Below are 22,527 nucleotides of genomic sequence, written 5' to 3' on the forward strand. Positions count from 1 at the left end.
GATAATGAGTGATGTTGAGCATCTTTTCATGTGTTTGTTAGCTATCTGTATGTCTTCTTTGGAGAAATGTCTGTTCTTTGGCCCACTTTTTGATTGGGTCATTTATTTTTCTGGAATTGAGCTGCAGGAATTGCTTGTATATTTTTGAGATTAATTGTTTGTCTGTTGCTTCGTTTGCTATTATTTTCTCCCATTCTGAAGGCTGTCTTTTCACCTTGCTTATAGTTTCCTTTGTTGTGCAAAGCTTTTAATTAGGTCCCATTTGTTTATTTTTGCTTTTATTTCCAATATTCTGGGAGGTGGGTCATAGAGGATCCTGCTGTGGTTTATGTCGGAGAGTGTTTTGCCTATGTTTTCCTCTAGGAGTTTTATAGTTTCTGGTCTTACATTTAGATCTTTAATCCATTTTGAGTTTATTTTTGTGTATGGTGTTAGAAAGTGTTCCAGTTTTATTCTTTTACAAGTGGTTGACCAGTTTTCCCAGCACCACTTGTTAAAGAGATTGTCTTTTCTCCATTGTGTATTCTTGCCTCCTTTGTTGAAGATAAGGTGTCCATAGGTGCGTGGATCTATCTCTGGGCTTTCTATTTTGTTCCATTGATCTATGTTTCTGTCCTTGTGCCGGTACCATACTGTCTTGATGACTGTGGCTTTGTAGTAGAGCCTGAAGTCAGGCAGGTTGATTCCTCCAGTTCCATTCTTCTTTCTCAAGATTGCTTTGGCTATTCGAGGTTTTTTGTATTTCCATACAAATTGTGAAATTCTTTATTCTAGTTCTGTGAAAAATACCATTGGTAGCTTGATAGGGATTGCATTGAATCTATAGATTGCTTTGGGTAATATACTCATTTTCACTATAGTAATTCTTCCAATCCATGAACACGGTATATTTCTCCATCTGTTTGTGTCCTCTTTGATTTCTTTCATCAGTGTTTTATAGTTTTCTATATATAAGTCTTTTGTTTCTTTAGGTAGATATATTCCTAAGTATTTTATTCTTTTCATTGCAATGGTGAATGGTATTGTTTCCTTAATTTCTCTTTCTGTTTTCTCATTGTTAGTGTATAGGAATGCAAGGGATTTCTGTGTGTTAATTTTATATCCTGCAACTTTACTATATTCATTGATTAGCTCTAGTAATTTTCTGGTGGAGTCTTTAGGGTTTTCTATGTAGAGGATCATGTCATCTGCAAACAGTGAGAGTTTTACTTCTTCTTTTCCTATCTGGATTCCTTTTATTTCTTTTTCTGCTCTGATTGCTGTGGCCAAAACTTCCAAAACTATGTTGAATGGTAGTGGTGAGAGTGGGCATCCTTGCCTTGTTCCTGACTTTAGGGGAAATGCTTTCAATTTTTCACCATTGAGGATAATGTTTGCTGTGGGTTTGTCATATATAGCTTTTATTATGTTGAGGTATGTTCCTTCTATTCCTGCTTTCTGGAGGGTTTTTTTTTTTTTAATCATAAATGGATGTTGAATTTTGTCAAAGGCTTTTTCTGCATCTATTGAGATAATCATATGATTTTTATCTTTCAATTTGTTAATGTGGTGTATTACATTGATTAATTTGCAGATATTAAAGAATCCTTGCATTCCTGGGATAAACCCCACTTGGTCATGATGTATGATCTTTTTAATATGTTGTTGGATTCTGTTTGCTAGAATTTTGTTAAGGATTTTTGCATCTATGTTCATCAGTGATATTGGCCTGTAGTTTTATTTTTTTGTGGCATCTTTGTCAAGTTTTGGTATTTGGGTGATGGTGGCCTCATAGAATGAGTTTGGAAGTTTACCTTCTTCTGCAATTTTCTGGAAGAGTTTGAATAAGATAGGTGTTAGCTCTTCTCTAAATTTTTGGTAGAATTCAGCTGTGAATCCATCTGGTCTTGGGCTTTTGTTTGCTGGAAGATTTCTGATTACAGTTTCGATTTCCGTAGCACCTACTTATTTTTATCACCAAGATTCCTTTTTGGTGGCTCTCACACAATGATCACTTTATATACCATTGATGAGGTCAGGAACAATCAAAACAGTAGACTTTAAGGAATGATAGTTTCTGTCTGCAGTAGGTAATCATTAAATCAGGAAGAGAGATGTATTCAATATTTCATGTTATGGAAATGATATATCTTTGAGTGCAAGTTATCAAAGACTATATAATATTTATTTTAAAATATACATGTTTACAAGTGAAGTGAAGTGAAAGTTGCTCAGTCCTGTCTGACTCTTTCTGACCGCATGGACTATACAGTCCATGGAATTCTCCAGGCCAGGATACTGGAGTGGGTAGCTGTTCCCTTCTCCAGGGGATCTTCCCAACTCAGGGATCGAACCCAGGACTCCCACATTGCAGGTGGATTCTTTACCAGCTGAGCCACGAGGGAAGCCCCTATGTATACAAAGATACTTAAAAATAAGTATGGAAAGGAATATGTCAAAAGGCAGATAGTGGTTACCTTTGAATCACAGGATTATGGATAATTTCTACATTCTTATTTACTAATAATTACTTTACTATTTCTTCAAAGAACATTTATTATATGATCCAAAGTTAAATATTGCTTCACAGAAGATTAATGCAGTTTATACTCAACTTTAGGATCTCCCAGGGGGTGTACCAGTGGTAAAATACCCACCTGCCAGCGCAGGAGGCAGAAGAGATTCTAGTTTGATCTGTGGGTCAGGAAGATCCTCTGGGCGAGGGCATGGCAACCCGCTCCGGTCTTCTTGTCTGGAGGATCCCATGGACGGAGGAGCCTGGTGGGCTACAGTCCGTAGGGCAGCAAAGAATCGGACGTGACTGAAGTGACTTAGCACACATGTGGATACTCGACTACATCTTTTATATGCTAAGCTTTTCTCTTTGGCTTTGTTTTAAACACAGTACTATGCAGTCCATCGGGTCGCAAAGAGTTGGACACAACTGAGCAACTTAACTGAACAACTGATGCTTTAAATTGGATTATCTTTTACTTGCTTCAGCCAAAAAATCAGAATGTTTGCTCTACTTGTAAAACAAGATTGTTCCAAAGACCAAATGAAGAAGTATCTAATAGAAATGTAAACATGCACGTCATTTGTTGTTGCTGTTTAAACTCGGAACATTTGAAACACTTAAACACAATTACGCTTGGAGACTTCCCATTAACGTAGATTTTGAAGCTCATCATCTCTCCTTTTCTTGGAGATCACTAGAAAATGAATTGTTCCTGAGCACAGATCTCATGGAATGAACCTCCTCAAAAACCTGGCCCAAGTCTCATTTCCAAGGTCCTTGATCTGGACTGTGGGTTCTACTAAGTCTTGGGCTGCATGTACCTCCATTTATTTCTCTGCAGGCGGGACCCTCCGACCCTGGCCGGGCTTGTGGGCTGCCTGTTCAGTAACACACCTTTTGCTTTCATCTTGCCCCAGCTAGAAGTCTCCCTCCCATGCTTCCTTTCCTACCACAGGTGTTTTCTTCCTCTTTAAAAACTGAAGTATACTTTCCAATGCCGTGTTAGTTTCAAGTGTACAGCAAAGTGATTGTTATTTATCTACTTTTAAGATTCTTTTCCATCATAGGTTACTACAGGATATTGAGTCCAGTTCCCTGTGCTATCCAGTAGGTCCTTGTTGTTCACCTGTTTCATCTATCATAGTATGTATACATTAACTTCAAACTCCTCATTTATCGCTCCCCTCCCTCAGTCGTGGGGCTTCCCTGGTGGCTCAGACAGTAAAGATCTGCCTGTAATGCAGGAGACCCGGGTTCTATCACTGGCTTGGAAAGACCCCCTGGAGAAAGGAAAGGCAACCCACTCCAGTGTTCTTGCCTGGAGGATCCCATGGACAGAGGAGCCTAGTGGGCTACAGTCTATGGGGTCACAAGAGTCAGCCACGACTGAGCGGCTAACACTTTCACTTCACTTTCCCCACCCCTCTATTTCCTTTCTACCACAGTGATTCTTACCCCCTTCTGAGTCATGGACAGAGTTGAAAGTCTGCTGAAGACCGAGGCTTCCTCCCTAGAAACATGTTCAGATGCACCAAATAGTCACATACAATCTCAGGGTCTTTCTTTGCTCCTGCAAGTTTGCCCGGTCACTTGGTTAAGACTCTCTGGATTTGACTTCCATCCACTATATGACTCAAGTCACATACAGGTCCCCCTTCTGCTCCATGTCTCAGTCAGTTTAGACCATATGAATCCTTCCTCATGCATTTTTGCCACTTTATGTTTGGTAGGACTTATTACTAATACTGCCTTCTCCCATTCATAATAAATCCAGTGTTTGCCTTAATTCTCTCCTTGAATATTGGGACAGTTATTTTTAAAATTTTTACTTGGAGGATGGTTGTCATATAATGTTGTGCTGGTTCCTATTTACAACAGCGTGAATCAGCTGTGTGTATGCCGATATCCCTTCCCTCTCAAACCTTCGTCCCACCCCCTCATTCCAGCCTCCAGGTCATCACAGAGCACCAAGCCGGGTTGAGGACTCTTATAAATCTTTATATTTCCTACAGTGTCTAGAGAAAATGTCTTTACCCATGATAGGTTCTTTTCAAACATTTGTTAATGCAACGTTCCAATTTTCTACATTTGTAATTTTATTTTTGAGGTTTTAGATGTGGTTTTAGGACGAAGCCTAAAGTACTGATAAATGTGTAGCAGATATTCATGTAGTAGGGCGATGCAAACAGCAAGTTTGGATGCAAATGGATCAGGGTTTAAACCTTAGCTTTACCACTTACTAGGTTTATGAGCTAAAAATCTTAACTTCTCTTACTTTCCTTTCTATGTGTAGAGATAATAATACATACGCACTTTGCACACTGAAGATTAAATGACTATTTAAAGAAATTGCACAGCACCTCATGTGAAGGAGGCTCTGATAAACAATGACTATTATGATTCTTTACAAAACACGCTGTTTCATTTTGCAGCAAGCCGTTGCTCTTTCCAACTGGTAAGGGGAGGAGAAGTTCATTTTTTGGTTGTATTCCCAAGAATACAAGCTAAATGAATTTTCTTGGCTATCTCCTATCATTTTGGTTATTAAACAATCTCCAATTTTCTGGGTATTCATATTTCTTTATTGAAAGGAAATTATTTTCTTCCCATCACCTGGCAAGAACTGAAAGTCATATTCACTTCTTTAATAGGAGACAGTACAACACAAGAAAATAAGAGATGAAAGCAAAAGTTGACTAAAACATATACTTTATTGGCTTATCCCTATGTGTCATATACTTTCAATTTTAGTTCCACATTTTTTTTTATGTATTTTAACGGGAGCACAGTTACAATGTTGTTCGTTCCTGCTGCACAACGTGAAACAGCTGTAAGTATACACGTATCCCCTTCTCTTGAGCCTCCCTTCTCTTGAGCCTCCGTCCCATCTGCCCCTCCATCCCACGCCTGAGGTCGTCACAGAGCACGGGGCTGGGACCCACTAGCTAGCTATTCCGCACACGTCAGTGCTACACTCTCAGTTCATCCCACCCTCTCCTCCCTCTTCTGTGTCCACAAGGCCATTCCCTGTTTGCCTCTCTCTTCCTGCCCTGCAACTAGGTTCATAAGTGCCATTTTTCTACTAAAATAAAAGCGAACGATTTACAGTGAGCAGGGTATATAAGAAAGCTGAGATGCCGACAGAGTTCATGCAACCTTGACTACCATATTTGTCATCGTTGTTTGCTTACCAGAATACATTTTACTTTTTGGAAATGATTTGTTCCTATTACATAAACTAAACTTCGGAAGAATGAACATAGAAATAGGTTGCTTATTCGCTGTTGTTTTGGCACTGAGCCACACATGCTGCTCAGCGTGAGTGCCTTTTGCTTTGCATAAAGGAGTTTCCTAGACAAAGACGCCAGCGTAAGCTGGTCGACAGCTCTTGAGCTGCAGTACTTGCCCCCCAGGGCGTGAAATCCGCGCAGGAGTCCAAGGACCCTGCAGTGCTGCTGTGGGGTTCAAATAAGGGACACCGAGTCCCCGTCAGTCTGCTGAGGCCCTTCACTGTCGCTACCTGATCCAAGCTTTGAAACTCGCAATGCTTTTTAGTGTTAAAATTAGGAAGGAACTGTATGAAAATTGACAAGCTACGACATCACTCATAATTTGTTCTCTGTTCTTTAGTACAAAAAACCCCACGTATTTTGATAAAGCTAACAGGGCCCAATTTTGATCCTCTAGGTAGGGCCTATGGTGTCAGATCAGGGTCACTGTGTCAATTCCCCTTTGAGCCCTTCTGATTAATTTTTTTCAAAACTGTACTATTCTTATTTTCTAAAAATTTTTATTAAAGTATAGTTGATTTACACTATTGCATTAGTTTCTGCTCTACAGCAAAGTATCAGTTATACATATACCCACTCTTCAGATTATTTTCCCATATAGGTCATTGCAGAATATTGAGCAGATTTCCCTGTGCTGGCGAGTAGGTCCTTATTAGTTATATATGGTAGTGTGTGTATGTTAATTCCAATCTCCAAATTTATTCCCTCACCCACCCCACTTCCCCCCCTGGTAACCATAATTTTGTTTTCCACATCTGTGACTATTTCTAGCTTGTAAATAAGTTCACTTGTACCACTTTTTAGATTCCATATATATAAGTGATATCATATGATATTTGTCTGTCTGACTTCACTCATTATGAGAATCTCTAGGTCCATCCATGTTGCTGCAAGTGGCGTTATTTCATTCTTTTTCATGGATAATGGTCCATTGTGTCTATGTACTACATCTTTCTAGGTTCCTGTCAGTGGACATTTAGACTGCGTCCATGTCCTGACTATTATCCATAATGCTGCAATGAACACTGAGGTGCATGTATACTTTTTCTGGATATATATACACACACACACACACACACACACACACACACACACACACACACACACACACACACACACACACACACACACACACACACACACACACACACACACACACACACACACACACACACACACACACACACACACACACACACACACACACACACACACACACACACACACACACACACACACACACACACACACACACACACACACACACACACACACACACACACACACACACACACACACACACACACACACACACACACACACACACACACACACACACACACACCCCAGGAGTAGGATCGCAGGATCATACGGTAGGTCTATTGTTAGTTTTCTAAGAGATCTCTCTCCTGTTCTCCATAGTGGCTGTACCACTTTACATTCCCACCAACTGTACAAGAGGCTTCCATTTTCCCCACATCCTCTCCAGCATTGATTGTTTGTAGACTTTTTGACAATGGCCATTTTGACTAGTGTAAGTTGATACCTCATTGTAGTTTTCATTTGCATTTGTCTAATAATTAGTGATGTTGACCATCTCCTCACGTGTCTTTTGCCCATCTGTATGTCTTCTTTGGAGAAATGTCTGTTTAGATCTGCTCGTTTTTTGATTGGGTTGTTTTTCTGATATTGAACTGCATGAGCTGTTTGCATATTTTGCAGATTAATCCCTTATCAGTTGCTTCTTCTGCAAATATTTCTCCCATTCTGAGGGTTGTCTTTTTGCTTTTTTAAATGGTTTTCTTTGCTATGCAAAAGCTTCTAAGTTTAATTAAAATCTCATTTATTTTGGGGTTTATTTTCACTATTCTAGGAGGTAGATGGAGAAGGAAATGGCAACCCACTCCAGTGTTCTTGCCTGGAGAATTCCATGGACAGAGGAGCCTGGAGGGCTACAGTCCATGGGGTCACAGAGAGTCAAACACAACTGAGTGGCTAACACTCAGGAGGTAGATTAAAAAAGATATTGCTGCATAAATGTTTTCCTCTGAGTTTTATAGTGTCTGGCCTACATTTAGGTCTGTAATCCATTTTGAGTTTATTTTTCTGTATGATGTTAGAGAGTGTTCTAATTTCATTCTTTTACAAGTCCAGTTTCCCCAGTACCACTTATTGAAGAGGTTGTCTTTTCTACATCATATATTCTTGCTTCTTTATCATAGATTAGGTGACCATAGGTGCAAGGGGTTGATCTCTGGGCTTTCTTTCTAGTTCTATTGACCGGTATTTCTGATTTTGTGCCAGTAGCATATTATTTTAATAACTTAGATTTGTAGTATAATCTGAGTCAGGGAGCCTGATTCCTCCAGCTCTGCTTTTCTTTCTCACAGTTGCTTTGGCTTTTCATGGTCTTTTGTATTTCCATACAAATTATAAAATTTTTTTGTTCTAATTCTGTGAAAAATGCATTGGTAATTTGAGTGGGGATTGAACTGAATCTGTAAATTGGTTCGGGTAGCATAGTAATTTTAACAACATTTATTTTTCCAGTCCAAGAATATGGTATATATCTCTCCATCTGTTTGTGTCATCTTTGATTTCTTTCATCAGTATATTATAGTTTTCTGAGTATAGGTCTTTTTGCTTCCTTGTTGACGACTTCTGTGTCTATGTTCTGGACTGTAATTTTCTCTTTGTTTTTGTAATATCTTTGTCTCGTTTTGGTATCAGGATGATGGTGGCTTCATAGAATGAGCTTGGGAGTTTTGTGTCTTTTGCAATTTTTTGGAAGGGTTTCAGCAGAATAGGTATTAACTCTTTTCTAAATGTTTGATAGAATTTGCCTGTGAAGCCATCTGGTCCTGGACTTCTGTTTGTTGGAAATTTTTAAATCACAGTTTCAGTTTTAGTACTTGTGATTGATTTGTTCATATTTTCTGTTTATTTATTTATTTATTTATTTTTGTTTAGTCTTGCAAGTTGGTTTCTTCTAAGAATTTCTCCATTTTTTTTTCTAGGCTGACTATTTTATTGGTGTAGAGCTGAAGTAGTCCCTTATGATCCTTTGTATTTCTGTGATGTCCGTTGTAACTTTTATTTAATTTCTAATTTTATTGAGTCTTGTCCCTTGTGATTCAGTTCAGTTCAGTTACTCAGTCATGTCTGACTCTTTGAGACCCCATGGACCGCAGCACGCCAGGCTTCCCTGTCTTATCACCGACTATCAGAGATTGCTCAAACTCATGTCCATGGAGTCGGTGACACCATCTAACCATCTCATCGTCTGTCGTCCCCTTCTCCTCTTGCCTTCAATCTTTCCCAGCATCAGGGTCTTTTCCAATGAGTCAGTTCTTTGCATCAGGTGGCCAAAGTATTGGAATTTCAGCTTCAGCATCAGTCCTTCCAATGAATACTCAGGACTGATTTCCTTTAGGATGGACTGGTTTGATCTCCTTGCAGTCCAAGGGACTCTCAAGAGTATTCTCCAACACCACAGTTCAAACATTTTTTATAATCATTTTTTATTGAAGTACAGATTTACAACATTGTGTTAATTTCTGCTGCACAGCAGGGATTCAGATATCACAGATATATACATTCTTTTTAATATTCTGTTCCATTACGGCTTATCACAGGATGTTGAATGTAGTTCCCTGTGCTGTACAGTAGGACCTTGCTGTTTATCCATTCTCTGTACAGTAGTTTGCATCTGCTAATCCCAGACTTCTACTCCCCTCCACCTTGGCAACCACATGTCCGTTCTTCATGTCTGAGTCTGTTTGGTAGCTGAATTCATTTGTGTCATATTTTATATTCCATATAAGTGATATCATATGGTATTTGTCATTATAGAGATTAGTATGATAATCTCTAGGTCCATCCATATTGATACAGATGGCGTTATTTCATCATTTTACAGCTGAGTAGTATCCATTGTATAGATATACGCCATCTTTTTTTATCCATTCATCTGTTGATGGACATTTAGGTTGTTTCTGTATCTTAACTATTGCTGCTATGAGCAGCAGATGGTTAATTTTATGTGCTGATTTGACTAGGTCGTGGGATGCCCAGACGCTTAATCCAATACAAACACTACAAGGGTGTTTCTAGCTGAAGTTAGCATTTGAACAGGTAGATTGAATGATATTCAGGTTTCAGCTCTTCCACAAACTGAGAATATGTTCTGTCACTGATGAGAAGCCAGGAGAACATTCCTTTCCAAGCCTCCTTACTATGGAGAGTTTTCTGTACCTGCTGGCTTGATTGTTTGAAGTTAATAACACATTATTGAAGATCATCCAGCTTTCAAACTCATTGTATCATTGTAACTTGAGATCTCTTGATTCTTCTTTCCTTGTTTTTGGACTTGATGCTCCCTTGATCTATTTCACAGTGGTGACAAGAGACTTTTGGCCTCGTTTTTTTTTTTTTAAGACTTTAAAAATGCTAATTTATTAAAATTTAAGAAAACTGTGCATTATATCATAGTATACAATATGTTCTTATTTTAGATACAGACATAAACTGGGCTATCAAATGAAAACAAATTGTGTCTAACAGTTCATAGAACCAAAGCCCTATGAGAGCAGGAATAAAAATTAAATTGGCCTTTAAAATCATTTTATAAATTGTTTCTATATTGCCCATAATAAACCACATAAGGACTTTATAAATACCACTCTCCAAAGTACTTAAGATACATTATGGACTAACTTTTGTTGTCTTGCCTAGAACCTAAACACAATTTACAACACTGAGTTGTAAAAAAAATTAACTTACAAATGCACTTTTAGAGCATAACCTATTTGAAGGTTGGGGAGTGCCTGTATTTAAAAATTAAATCTTCATTAGCAACACTCTCGAGAGTGCCCTCAATGCTGCTACTGAACATGCTGAAGGCAATATTTTCCTGTGATTATATGTTCTCACCAGGCATTATTTACAATGATAGTTTAAATTATCTACTAGAGTCTGTGGAGCTAGCTAGCACTAAGTTATATATTGATTTTTGCACTGAAAATTATCTCTTGGGCTTTGATTAGGTGGGCAATTCTAAGTAGAGGTTTTTCTAATTTCTATCACTGTTACACGGGCCCTGAGCTTTTCTATTAAAATGGTACATGAAATAGTTCAATATTATGCATATACTTAAAATAATTAAATTTATAGTGATTATAAAGCTATAGCCTCGTTTTGATGTGAGGCAGGATCGCGTGGTGGTGGGGAGGGCAGACTTAAGATTGCTTGCATTTAAAGTCCAGCTTTATCATTTACTAGGTGTGTGATTTGGGCAATTTACTTGATTCTTCTGATTCCATTTCCTTATTTCTTTCTATCAGAAAAATAAGAGGGATCCACCTTACAAGGTTCATGCTTATAAAGAACTTAAAGCCATGTCTGTCAGACTCCATAAGAATGAGCTAGTAACACTCTTCTGGGAAAGGTCTCCCATTTTCTAGACTGGTAATCTTTCAGACGTCTCTTTACCAAGGGCCCTACAGCCCCATCATCTCTGCCATGTTGCTGCTGAAGCCGTCAGGTGACATTTATTCTATGATGGCCTAATCTTTTTTTAATAATTTTTTATGGCCTAAACTTGATGGGCCGACAGATAAGGAATATATTTACTATAAGGGTAAATCTTATTTATAAGGTAGTCTTTCTGTTTTTCAGCAATGGGAAATAAGAGTCAGGGATCAGTCTTACCACATGCATATAATGAAGACAGTGGTTGAGTCCACATTTCACAACCCTTGGGCTGGCACTTTGTCTAAATTATTCTGCTTTTCAGAAGTTTTACTAGTGTTTGTTCTTTATTGGCAGACACTGTGCCCTGCTTTTATATTTCCAGATAGGGATGAGAAACACAAGGTCTATGTTGTTCTTACTGAGCATTTGTACAGATGAACAAAACCATTCTGATGAGAACTCAGAGAAAGGAGTAAAGCTAAGAAAGAAACGAAATTCTTTCTGAGGTAAACGTCAGTGGCTCTCATTTCATTTCAAACCTTTAATTATTGTTCTGCTGTCTCATTTGTGAGGGAATGCCTGACAAAGTCACCCTTGGATAATCCAACGGGAGGCTCTTCCCTTCTCCGTATCAGCTCAGGAGTGCTCCTCCCCCCCGAGTGTGTGCAGTTGACACCCTCGGTAGACATCCATGTTTTCCATTCTCCTCTTCCAACTTCCATTCTTCTCAGTTATAGGGCCCAGAAATGCTTCTCAACTCTCTTGATCACTTACCCTCCCTAGATGCTTGTTGTGAACTTAATTGCCTCCCCCTCCTCAAAATTCGTATGTTGAAGCCATAACCACCAGTACCTCAGAAAGGGGTGATCTTTGGAGATAAGACCCTTAAAGAGGTGATTAAGTTGAGATGAGGCCACGAGGGTGGGCCCAAGTCCATTCTGACTCGTGTCCTTGTAAGTTGAGGGAATTCAGACATATGGAGACACACCAGGGCCCGTGGGCACAGAAGGAAGACCGTGAGGACAGGCAGGAAGAGGATGTCCATCCGTGAGTCAAGGAGAGACACCTCAGAGGGAACCAATCCTGACGGTACCTTCATCTCTAACTTCTTGTCTCCTTGATTGCCTCCTTCTATTTGTGAGAAAAATGTATTTCTGTTGTCTTAGCCATTCTGACTGTGGTATTTTTTTTTTTTTCTGTAGCAGCCCTGGGGAACTAATTCAGTATCCCATTTAGGAAATTGCCAACTCTTGCACCAGATTCAACTGGTCATCCAAACTCCACCTCAGATCCTTCTAGAATTGCTCAGACTTGACAATTTCCCTGGCCAAGTCTCCAAGTCTACATAATCCTACAGCAAGATACAAACGGCAACATTTTGCCAGACCAAGTCAACCCTCTGGAGTCCACCTCCCACAATCAACAAAGAGAAGAACGGGTGAGAACACTGATTTATTTGATTTCCAATCTGGGGGGCAGCAATCTAAAATGGCCATATTAATGGAAGCAGACTGTGGTTACGTTCTCCTTCAGCTCGAACACCACCCTTTCCAGCTCTGTCTGCACTTGTCTCTTGAATGTCTAAAGACATCTGCAATGGATCGGGGAGCTTTTCGTTCCAAACTGTCTGAAGAAGTCAAGCGCAGCTGTAGTTTTCTAGAGCTGCTATAACAGAGTACCACAAACTGGGTGGCTTAACACAACAGAAATCTATTCTCTTACAGTTTTCTGGGCTAGAAGTCTGAAATTGGGTGTCAGTAGGGCTGTGCACTCGCTGCAGGCTCTGGGGAGAATCCGTCTGCGCCTTCTCCGTGCTTCCAGCACTGCCGCAGTCTTTGGCATTCCCTCACTTGTAGACACACAGCGCTCTCTGCCTCCTTGCTACGTCGCTGTATGTCTCTCTCCCTTATAAGGACATCATACTGCACCAAGGTTCTCCCTACTCTAGTATGGTCTCATCTTAACTAGTTACCTTTGCAATAATCTTGTTTCCAAATATTCTGAGATTTCAATAAGAACAAGAACCCAGTACAGTATCTAAAAAGAGTCATCCTGGATATTGACAGATGATTGAGAAAACCTGACATAGTTTTTTTTTTGGCAGAATTTGAACAATTGTGAATATTGTTTCTCTAACTCTAGTTTGGGAAGGGACCACAAAAAGCTAATGAATGCGGACTGGATGGAGAATGAGGCCATGTTTATAGTTAAAAAAAGTACTGGTTCAGGAAATGACCGTAGAAAGTTTTCTGCAATCTCTTTATTTAAAAAATTCTTTATCTAATAATTAGAAAAATGAACCCTAGTTTAACTGTTAAAACTAACCATTAAGGTTAATTCTGGGGCATTACTGCTAAGTCTTGGGTAAGCAGCAAAGTCCCCCTCCAGGGACCTGTGGGTGACTGTTCTTCCCCAGCGTGAGAAGCTGGAGCAACTAATTGAAATTTTTTGAACCCTAGGGCTCCCCCTGAGACCTGCTAATGCATACTTCTCAAACTGAGTTAAATTCAGAGGGTGTTACTGGAAGATTTTTTTTCCTTGAGGAAGTTATACACTAGTTCTAAATGGTGCATTTTAACCTTTACCAAAATCATTCATCACAGACAGTCATTACACTTGAATGTCTTCTAACTCAGAAACAGCTTTCCTCTGACCCAGCATCTACCTTAAGCACACAGAGTCGGGGGCTCGCAGGACATGAGCCCTGTAAGCACTTCGAGGTTCTGTAGAGGCCCCGTAAACACCACGCATCTGTTAGCGAAGTGTTCGCTAGAACTTTCCTCATCACACACACAACAGCTGTCTCCGGTTTCTGTATAGAGAAGCCTTCTCCAGCCCAACTCACGGAATGCTCCTCAGATTTTCACTGCCTGGTTTCCTGCTTTTTCAGTACCCAGCTCCTTTCCATTCCCTGGTGGCTCAGAAGGTAAAGAATCTGCCCACAATGCGGGTAGACGGGAGTTTGATCCCTGGGTCAGGGACGATCCCCTGGAGAAGGAATGGCTCCTCACTCCAGTATTCTTACCTGGAGAATTCCGTGGACAGAGGAGCCTATAGTCCATGTCGGTGCCAAAGAACTGGACACGACTGAGGGACTAACATACACACACCTTCCGTTCTATCAATACTTTTCCAGCCGCTCTCTAATTCATTCTTTTGGACAATGTTTATATGTAGCAATTACTCTTTTTAATGAAAAGATTGAAGGCAGGAGGAGAAGGGGACGACAGAGGATGAGCTGGTTGGATGGCATCACTGACTCAATGGACGTGAGTTTGAGTAAGCTCTGGGAGTTGGTGATGGACAGGGAGGCCTGGCGTGCTGCAGTCCATGGGGTCGCAAAGAGTTGGACACGACTGAGAGACTGAACTGAAGTGAACCCTGGCAGAGCTGAACTAACGTACAAGTCTGCCCTCACTGGAGGGAACCTGGTACCGCAGCCTTCCTCCTGTATCACCACGTCCCCTAAACTCTTCACGATGTCTGCTCCCTCATCCTAGCACTCCTCAGCTCACTGATTCGTTCAACATCAACATCGGCTCCAACTGGGAAACAGAAACCACCCTCCCACTGGGTCACTTAATGCGGCTGAAGGGTCTCTCCATTCTTGTCTCCACACCCTTTTCTTCTGGTTCTCCTGCCTTGTTTGTTCCTTGGCTGCCTACTCTCTATTTCTCATGCTCTTAAATAATGGCCCAACGTATCCATTAGTTCAACACTATTTATTAAGCACCTACAATGTACCATGCGTTTTCCTGGACATTGGCAACAAGACCATTGTCCCAATTCTTGTGGAAATCAGACTTTCTAAAACTCTGAACCCTTAAGTGATTTCCCATAGCTTATTTTCTATGAGTTAATAATTCCTAGATTAACATATCAAGTCTTGCACAAACCACTATTGAGAGCTAGACCCATACTTTTATGTGCTTGTAAAATCCTCTAATTCAACTGTCTCAAAATTAACATATTTTTAATATCTAATAGTGCCTATAGTTAATGGCACTATTACAAAAGGAAGTGGTCCCCTACATTCTGTTCTCATACTCATCCCTACAAACTGACATTCATGTCTGTCAATTCTACCAAAATAATACTCCAGCCTGATTCCTCCCATTAAGAGATTATATTCTATTTCAACTGTTTACTTTTAAGCCTTCATAATCTGCATTTTTTCCAACTGCTTTTTACCTGATGCCCCATCTCTAGGTTCAATTTCTCCAGATGGTTCTATATCTAGCATCAGCATAAAGTTGAAATTGTAAAAAGGACCTTAAATTTTAAAACATCACCGTGTAGAAGGTGAAACAATTAAACTACAATGTCAGAAAATTTTTGTGACATATAAAGAACTGCTTATCCATGAGAAAAAAGTAACTTCACAGGAAAAAATAGAAAGAATTGGCCAGGAATTTCCGAGAAGACCATCAGTGACCAGTAATCATATGAAAAGGCATTCAATCTCATGGATAGTTAGGGAGACAAACCACAGAGATTCCATTTCACACTTAGCATATTAGTAAACAATTTAGGTTAATTAGTGCCAAGTACCATTTGCATAAGAAACAACAACAGTCCTCACTGCTGCTGGTGGGAGTGTAAATTGACTTAACCACTTAGAGAAAAAATTTCCTAGCAAAACTGAATGTGTGCATAACCTCCTTCTCTCCAGCCACTCCACATATACTCTATAATCTTGCACATACATGAGAAGACCATGCACAGAAGCATATTCATAAAAATGGAAATAAGCCAAATGTACATCAACTGTAAAATTATGAAACTAATAACAGTATATCCTTACAGGAGAATTCTACTCAGAGTGTATCCTTACAAGGGAATTTGAAAAACATTATCAATTAAGGTAAGTCACAAAAGACTCCACATAGAATAATTCCACTTATAGAACTTTACAAATGGGCAAAAGCAACACAGAAGTTTAGCGGTATGCACGTGGGAGATGAACACAGTATTTACTATTCTGGTCAACTCGGCTAGAGGAAGGGAAATGCAGTCAGTGGAGCCAGGTAGGCAACTTTAAGGTGTAATGTCCATTCTGATGTAAACTCTGTGCATGTGATTCAATTTGCTGCAATGCCATTTTTTTACGTGGAAAAAAGTAGATCATCAGCTTCTGTTTGCTGTATTTCCTGTCAAGCTAACATCATCAGCCATGAGCTGTATGCCGGTTCCATAACACATACACACCCCCACACACACACCCACCATAGTTTATTCCCTTTAGGATACTTTTTCATCATGCCCTTTCCATCTGCTCTGATTTTGCACCTGCTACTCCTGTTTCGTAGAATGTCTCTTTCTCCCCCATTTTCTCACTGTTAGGGAAGTCATTTTAAATGACATCATCCCTATGACACTTCCCAACCCCGGGAGGCAGGGTGACTCACTCCCTCTTTTGACCTCCACCGTACTGTTCAGTTCTCTTTTACTGCTTCCCCTAAATCATATTAAAGCTATTCATGTGACTTCATATCACGAGTACAGAGATATTAACTCTTGTCTCTCTCTTTATAAAATTCTCATTTTTACTCTGGCACTTGGTAAGTGTGCCTCAAGTTATTTTATTTGAAGAAAAATGAAAATTATTGCAACATTTGAGGCATAATATTATCAACTTCTTTGTTGTATAGTGATGCAAAATCCACTATTATTTACAGGAGAAAACTTCCAAGATACACAAGCAGTGAATTTAGAATAGAAATAAGAATACAAAAAAATCAAATAATGTCAGGGACCAGAGTGTTTGGCCAAAAAAAAGTAGATACATGATCACAATCTTACTCAGAAGACAGAGGGAAAACTTGAAAAGGTCACAGATTTGGTACTTTCAAGTCCATAATTATCTGTTTAAAATGATGGCTCAAGACAAACTCTTTAAGATAACAAACTGGAACATTGTTCATAAAGACTGGGACTTGAATTTCTGATTGCTGATAACTAAAAAAGAAAAGAAAAAGTCATAAAAGAGTAAATTCTTGAGGAAGGCAGTGAGTCGTGCTGAGATGAGGATATGAGTCCCCACCATCAGTAGAAATTACAATTCTTCCCAGACCAAGAGAGCAATATTTTTATCACCTGATGTGAAGAGCTGACTCATTGGAAAAGACCTTGATGCTGGGAAGATTGAGGGCAGGAGGAGAAGAGGGCGACAGAGGATGAGATGGTTGGATGGTGTCACCGACTCAACAGACATGAGTGAGCAATGCCGGGAGACAGTGAAGGACAGGGAAGCCAGGAGTGCTGCACTCTATGGGGTCGCAGAGAGTCAGACATGAGGTAGCGACTGAACAAGACAGCAAGTGTTTCCAAGAAAATAAGAGAAGGGATTCTAGAGGGCATTCTGCACACCTGAGGTGGAAGGGTTGGTTGATCCTTAACCCATCACAAAAAAATCAATTTCCTCATGTAGAAAATTGAATAACTTTTACATAATGCAACACTCAGGTAGGACACTGGCTTAATGATTGGTTTCCATGATAAGACAGTATTCCAGCTCCTAGACTAATTTAAACTAAACTATTTGATTTTCAATTATTATTGTATCTACTTAATTCAAAAAGACTTTGTTTCAGGTGACCTAGTAACCTACCTTCAAAACCTGAAGATTTGCAACAGATGATGTTTATTTTAATGGACATTTGTTATAAAAGCTGTTCAGTTCAGTCGCTCAGTCGTGTCTGACTCTTTGCAACCCCATGAACCACAGCACGCCAGGCCTCCCTGTCCATCACCAACTCCTGGAGTCCACCCAAACCCATGTCCATCGAGTCGGTGATGCCATCCAACCATCTCATCCTCTGTCATCCCCTTCCTCTCCTGCCCTCAATCTTTCCCAGCATCAGGGTCTTTTCCAATGAGTCAGCTCTTCACATCAGGTGGCCAAAGTACTGGAGTTTCAGCTTCAACATCAGTCCTTCCAGTGAACACCCAGGACTGATATCCTTTAGGATGGACTGGTTGGATCTCCTTGCAGTCCGAGGGACTCTCAAGAGTCTTCTCCAACACCACAGTTCAAAAGCATCAATTCTTCGACGCTCAGCTTTCTTTATAGTCCAACTCTCACATCCATACATGACCACTGGAAAAACCATAGCCTTGATTAGACGGACCTTTGTTGGCAAAGTAATGTCTCTGCTTTTTAATATGCTGTCTAGGTTGGTCATAACTTTTCTTCCAAGGAGTAAGCGTCTTTTAATTTCATGGCTGCAAAGCTGTTAGGAACCAGAAAGTCCCTAAGTATTTCTGTAATGGCAGCATCTTCAAGCACTCTTTTCATAGGAAACAATACCAATTTGATATGTTTGTTTTGAAGCAGAGTTATTGCTGCTGCTAAGTTGCTTCAGTCATGTCCGACTCTGTGTGACCCCATAGACGGCAGCCCACCAGGCTCCCCCTCTAAAGGAGTACATCTTAACAGATTTTCTCCCAAGAAAAAACAATTTGTCACTTATTGTGTGGTGGCGGGCTACATACAGTCCATGGGGTTGCAAAGGGTTGGACATGACTGAGTGACTTAGCATGCATGCACAGACACAAATGAAACTTATTTTGCAACATATATTTACATCAAATCATTAAGTTGTACACCTAAAATGAATACAATGTTATATGTCAATTATATCTTAAAAATAACAAAAAAGACTAAAAAAAGCCAACTGTTTCTTGAAATCATATGCTTTTAAACAGATAACCTACCAATGATAAAATAGGAGACGTATATAAATGTCTTTTAATTCATTCCCTTTACCAGTCTCCTCTTCTACAGCATGAACAATATGCGTCAGTATGCTGAATAGTAATGAAAAGAGAAACAATAAATATGCTTATATTATTCTTAGCTGACTTGCTCAATGCATTTTCAAACGGTATCTTTTTATTCCCCCCAGTACAGATTTGCAAGAAATCTACACCAAGCAAAGGCTAGAAGAAGTCTGTTTGAAGTTAGTTAGAAGTCTGTTTGCTTGCAGGGGACACACAGCATCAGTGAGAGCCTCATAAAACAAGTGCTTGTGTTCCTTGGGGTTTCAGCCAGCGCACGTTAAAAAAGCGTCAGTCCTTGCTTGTGCTTTTATAGCCTCTCAGTGGAAGTTAACAGTGGCCAAAGGGACTAACATTATTTTGCTTTTAAAAGAAGACATGAAAACATCTCTTCTGAAACTCATGGACCACATCTATAGAGCTGATGAGGGACTAATTAAAAAAAAAAATTCAACACCTTGTTGACAAGGCTCTGAGGGAATTTACCCGGGATGGTATTCTCTTTTTCTTTCTGAGTTCTTTTTCTTTCACATTCTGAGACTCATAAACAGCAATTCAGTTTGACCCACTGAATTAATTTCTAACATTCTCACTGGAGGGCCCCAGAGAGCTATGGCCATGAGCAATTTGGTGTAACTACTCATATCATCAAAACCTCCCAGAGGCATGCTTGCGTGAGTCCTCAAGACCTGCTCTAGAAAACAATCTGCCTTAGACAATGATGTTTTGACACTTCACCCAAATGGGAGATTGGATCATTTAGCACTCTAACTCAAAAAATTATTCTACAGCTACAGACAGCATCCCAACCCCGACATGCCACAGACCCATTAAAAGGATGACACAAAGGCTGAACAGAATAGATATGACAAAGGCTTACCTGATATCGTACAAGTTCCAATAGAGATGTAGGCAATTTGTGATTGCTTGGTAAGTATTTAGTAGCTTGTGGTGCCTATATCTGAATTTAAGATAAAAAATACATGATGTGAAATATGCAGAAAACTTGTCAAGCTCAGTCTTCACTCTAGTTTATATGTTGTGTTTTGCTCATTCATTTTCATGGAAATTTTGTCTGGGTTTATTCTTGGGCTATGGTGGAAGGACAAAAGAGCCCATCTGGTTATTTTCTCCTTTGGTATTAAAAAATGTAGGCACCGAAATTTAAATTCACTTTTAGTATAGCTGAGTCAGCTCCACTGATATATAGACTGTCTCCAAGGTACACTTGATATCCAGCTGGGAAATAAAACATTGAAAGTGTTTTATAAGATGTGGTGATAAAATATTAAAAATTATTCTTAAGATAGTCTTAATTTTCTAGAGAAATTTGGAAGATATTTTCTTACCTCTCATATAACGGATGTTTATCACAGGTTGGAAGAACAAGAGTTCTACTAAATTTATTTGAGTGACTTGGTCTATTTTTCTGGAAATGTGCACAACCTCAAAGGTTAAGAAGTGTTTCATGTTAGTTAGAAGTCTGAGATGCCTGACTTCTGGAAAGATGCAAGAGAAGTGCCTTCTCCTATTCTTCCCCCTAAGGACAGCTAGAAACCTGAGACATTTTGTTTAACAAGCATAAGAAGGCTTGGAGAGGTGGGGAGAAGTCAGACCACCTAGGGATCTTGGGCCCCAAGAAATGACACGGTGGTGAGCTGCTTGGGGTTTTGGTCTTGCACAACCTAGATCTGGAGCTGGAGAAGCAACTCAGAAACATGGATGAGATGAGATATTTGAAAATCTCCAACAAAAGCCTGTTCTCTCAAGCCAATAACCACGAAAGGGGCAGCCTAGTAAGAGAGAAAACTTCTAAGCAATCTCCCTTCCTACCTCCACAGCACCCAGCTGTAATGAGTGATAAAGAGCCTTCCTCCTCCCCACCGCTGGACGTTGTCAAGAAAGCCTAATGGAGACCAGGAGTTTCACCACGGCCCAACGCTAACAAAGCCAGTCCCTCTCCAATACCCTAGAAAAAAAGAAAAAGTACCCCTGGCCAGGGTGTCAGCTGAGGAGCCAGAGCTCTCAGCCCTCTTCCCACCCCACTCCAAACCCCCTCGGGCCATGGAGGCCAAGTGGAGAATCTGGACCTCCACCCTCACCGGCAGTAAACCCTCCCCTTCCTCCCCCAAGCCCCTGATGGAGGGGTGTCACAGGAAGCCAGATCAAAGAGAAGATGTGAATAAGATCCAGAGTTCCATACATAAAACCCTTACAGAGAACCAGGCAAGTCACAACTTAAATGAGCATGAGACAGTGCCAAGATGAAGGAGAGCTCAGAGTTCTTTGATAAAAACTGTAAAGCAAGTGTTATAAAAGTGCTTCAAAAAGCAATTACAAACACACTTGAAACATGTGAAAAAGCAGCAGAGAATTTGGAAATATAAAGAAGAATCAAATGGGACATTTGAGAAGTGAAAAACATAACTGAAAATTTACAAACACATTGTATGGGCTCAAGAGTAGAATGAGACGAAAGAAAGAATTAATCAGCGTGAAGGACAGAAGGATATAGCCCACCTGAAAAACAGAAACCACCCAGAAAAAGTGAATGAACAGAACTTTGGGGGGCTTGATGGACTCTAAGAAAACATCTAACATTCATGTCACTGGAAATGCAGAAAGTGGGGAGAAAGATTTGGCTGAAAAATATTCAAAGAAATAACATCTAAAAACTTCCACAGTTTGGTTCCACAGTGACCTTGAACTTAGGTGCCTACACTTTTTATACCAAAGGAGAAAATGACCAGATGAAAAGAACTGTTTTCTTTTCCCTTACATGACAAATAGCTGATTTAAACAGATTATTCCAATTGCATTTGTTTCTTTTGAAGTTAGCCTCAGCCTGTTTCAGTCAGAACATTTTCATGGTGTTCTTTCTCCTGCCTAAGCCCCATTAATTCAAGATGAGCTATACTTATGGAATACATGCAAATAAAGTAGAAGTCTGTTGAACGGCAATAATATAGAAATTTAAATGGATTTGGAAATACAAGAGGAAAAAAATTTAAACAGAAAACCCAAAGCAGAAGTCATGATGTAGAAATAAACATAACCTATGGCTCAGAAAAACAAGTTGAAAATTTAGAACAGCAATAAAACAAATATGAGATTTTTATTTCTACAATATCAAATAAATGTCTTCACATACTTTTGACACTTTTGACCAGTTGGTTGGATTTTATGTATAGTAACTTACTGAAAAAGCTTGCTAAGGAGAAGATAATAAGCACAAATAATAATAATCATCATTTGAGTTTTTCCTATTACCAGGTACTATTTTGCTGCTGCTGCTGCTGCTGCTAAGTCGCTTCAGTTGTGTCCGACTCTGTACGATCTCATAGACGGCAGCCCACCAGGCTCGACCGTCCCTAGGATTCTCCAGGCAAGAACACTGGAGTGGGTTGCCATTTCCTTCTCCAAGGTACTATTTTAAGTACTTTTATTTACTTAGTCCTTGCAATAACCCTATAACATACTACTATTATT

At 39.7% G+C, this 22,527-nt stretch overlaps 2 long non-coding RNA genes across 3 annotated transcripts in view; one reads left to right on the forward strand and one right to left on the reverse strand.

The window, feature by feature from the left end:
* The window catches only part of LOC145534770 (uncharacterized), a 72,884-nt gene extending 50,689 nt beyond the window's left edge, over window positions 1–22,195 (forward strand). The window contains exons 6-9 of one of the 2 annotated variants that reach the window (XR_014074978.1): window positions 12,462–12,697; window positions 16,066–16,123; window positions 19,167–19,968; window positions 20,415–22,195. This is a non-coding gene — a long non-coding RNA (uncharacterized LOC145534770). The remainder of the gene's footprint in view (window positions 1–12,461; window positions 12,698–16,065; window positions 16,124–19,166; window positions 19,969–20,414) is intronic. The other variant, XR_014074979.1, reaches the window with a different exon arrangement.
* LOC145534775 (uncharacterized) lies at window positions 943–3,932 on the reverse strand. The gene is made up of 2 exons (XR_014074984.1): window positions 3,798–3,932; window positions 943–2,262 (listed from the first exon to the last, which is right to left on the reverse strand). It is a non-coding gene; the product is annotated as an uncharacterized LOC145534775 (long non-coding RNA).
* Window positions 22,196–22,527: the final 332 nt, after the last annotated feature.

Source organism: Giraffa tippelskirchi, chromosome 14 (genome assembly GCF_054371585.1).
Source record: "Giraffa tippelskirchi isolate mGirTip1 chromosome 14, T2T-mGirTip1v1.2.pri, whole genome shotgun sequence".
Classification (NCBI taxonomy): Eukaryota; Metazoa; Chordata; class Mammalia; order Artiodactyla; family Giraffidae; genus Giraffa; species Giraffa tippelskirchi.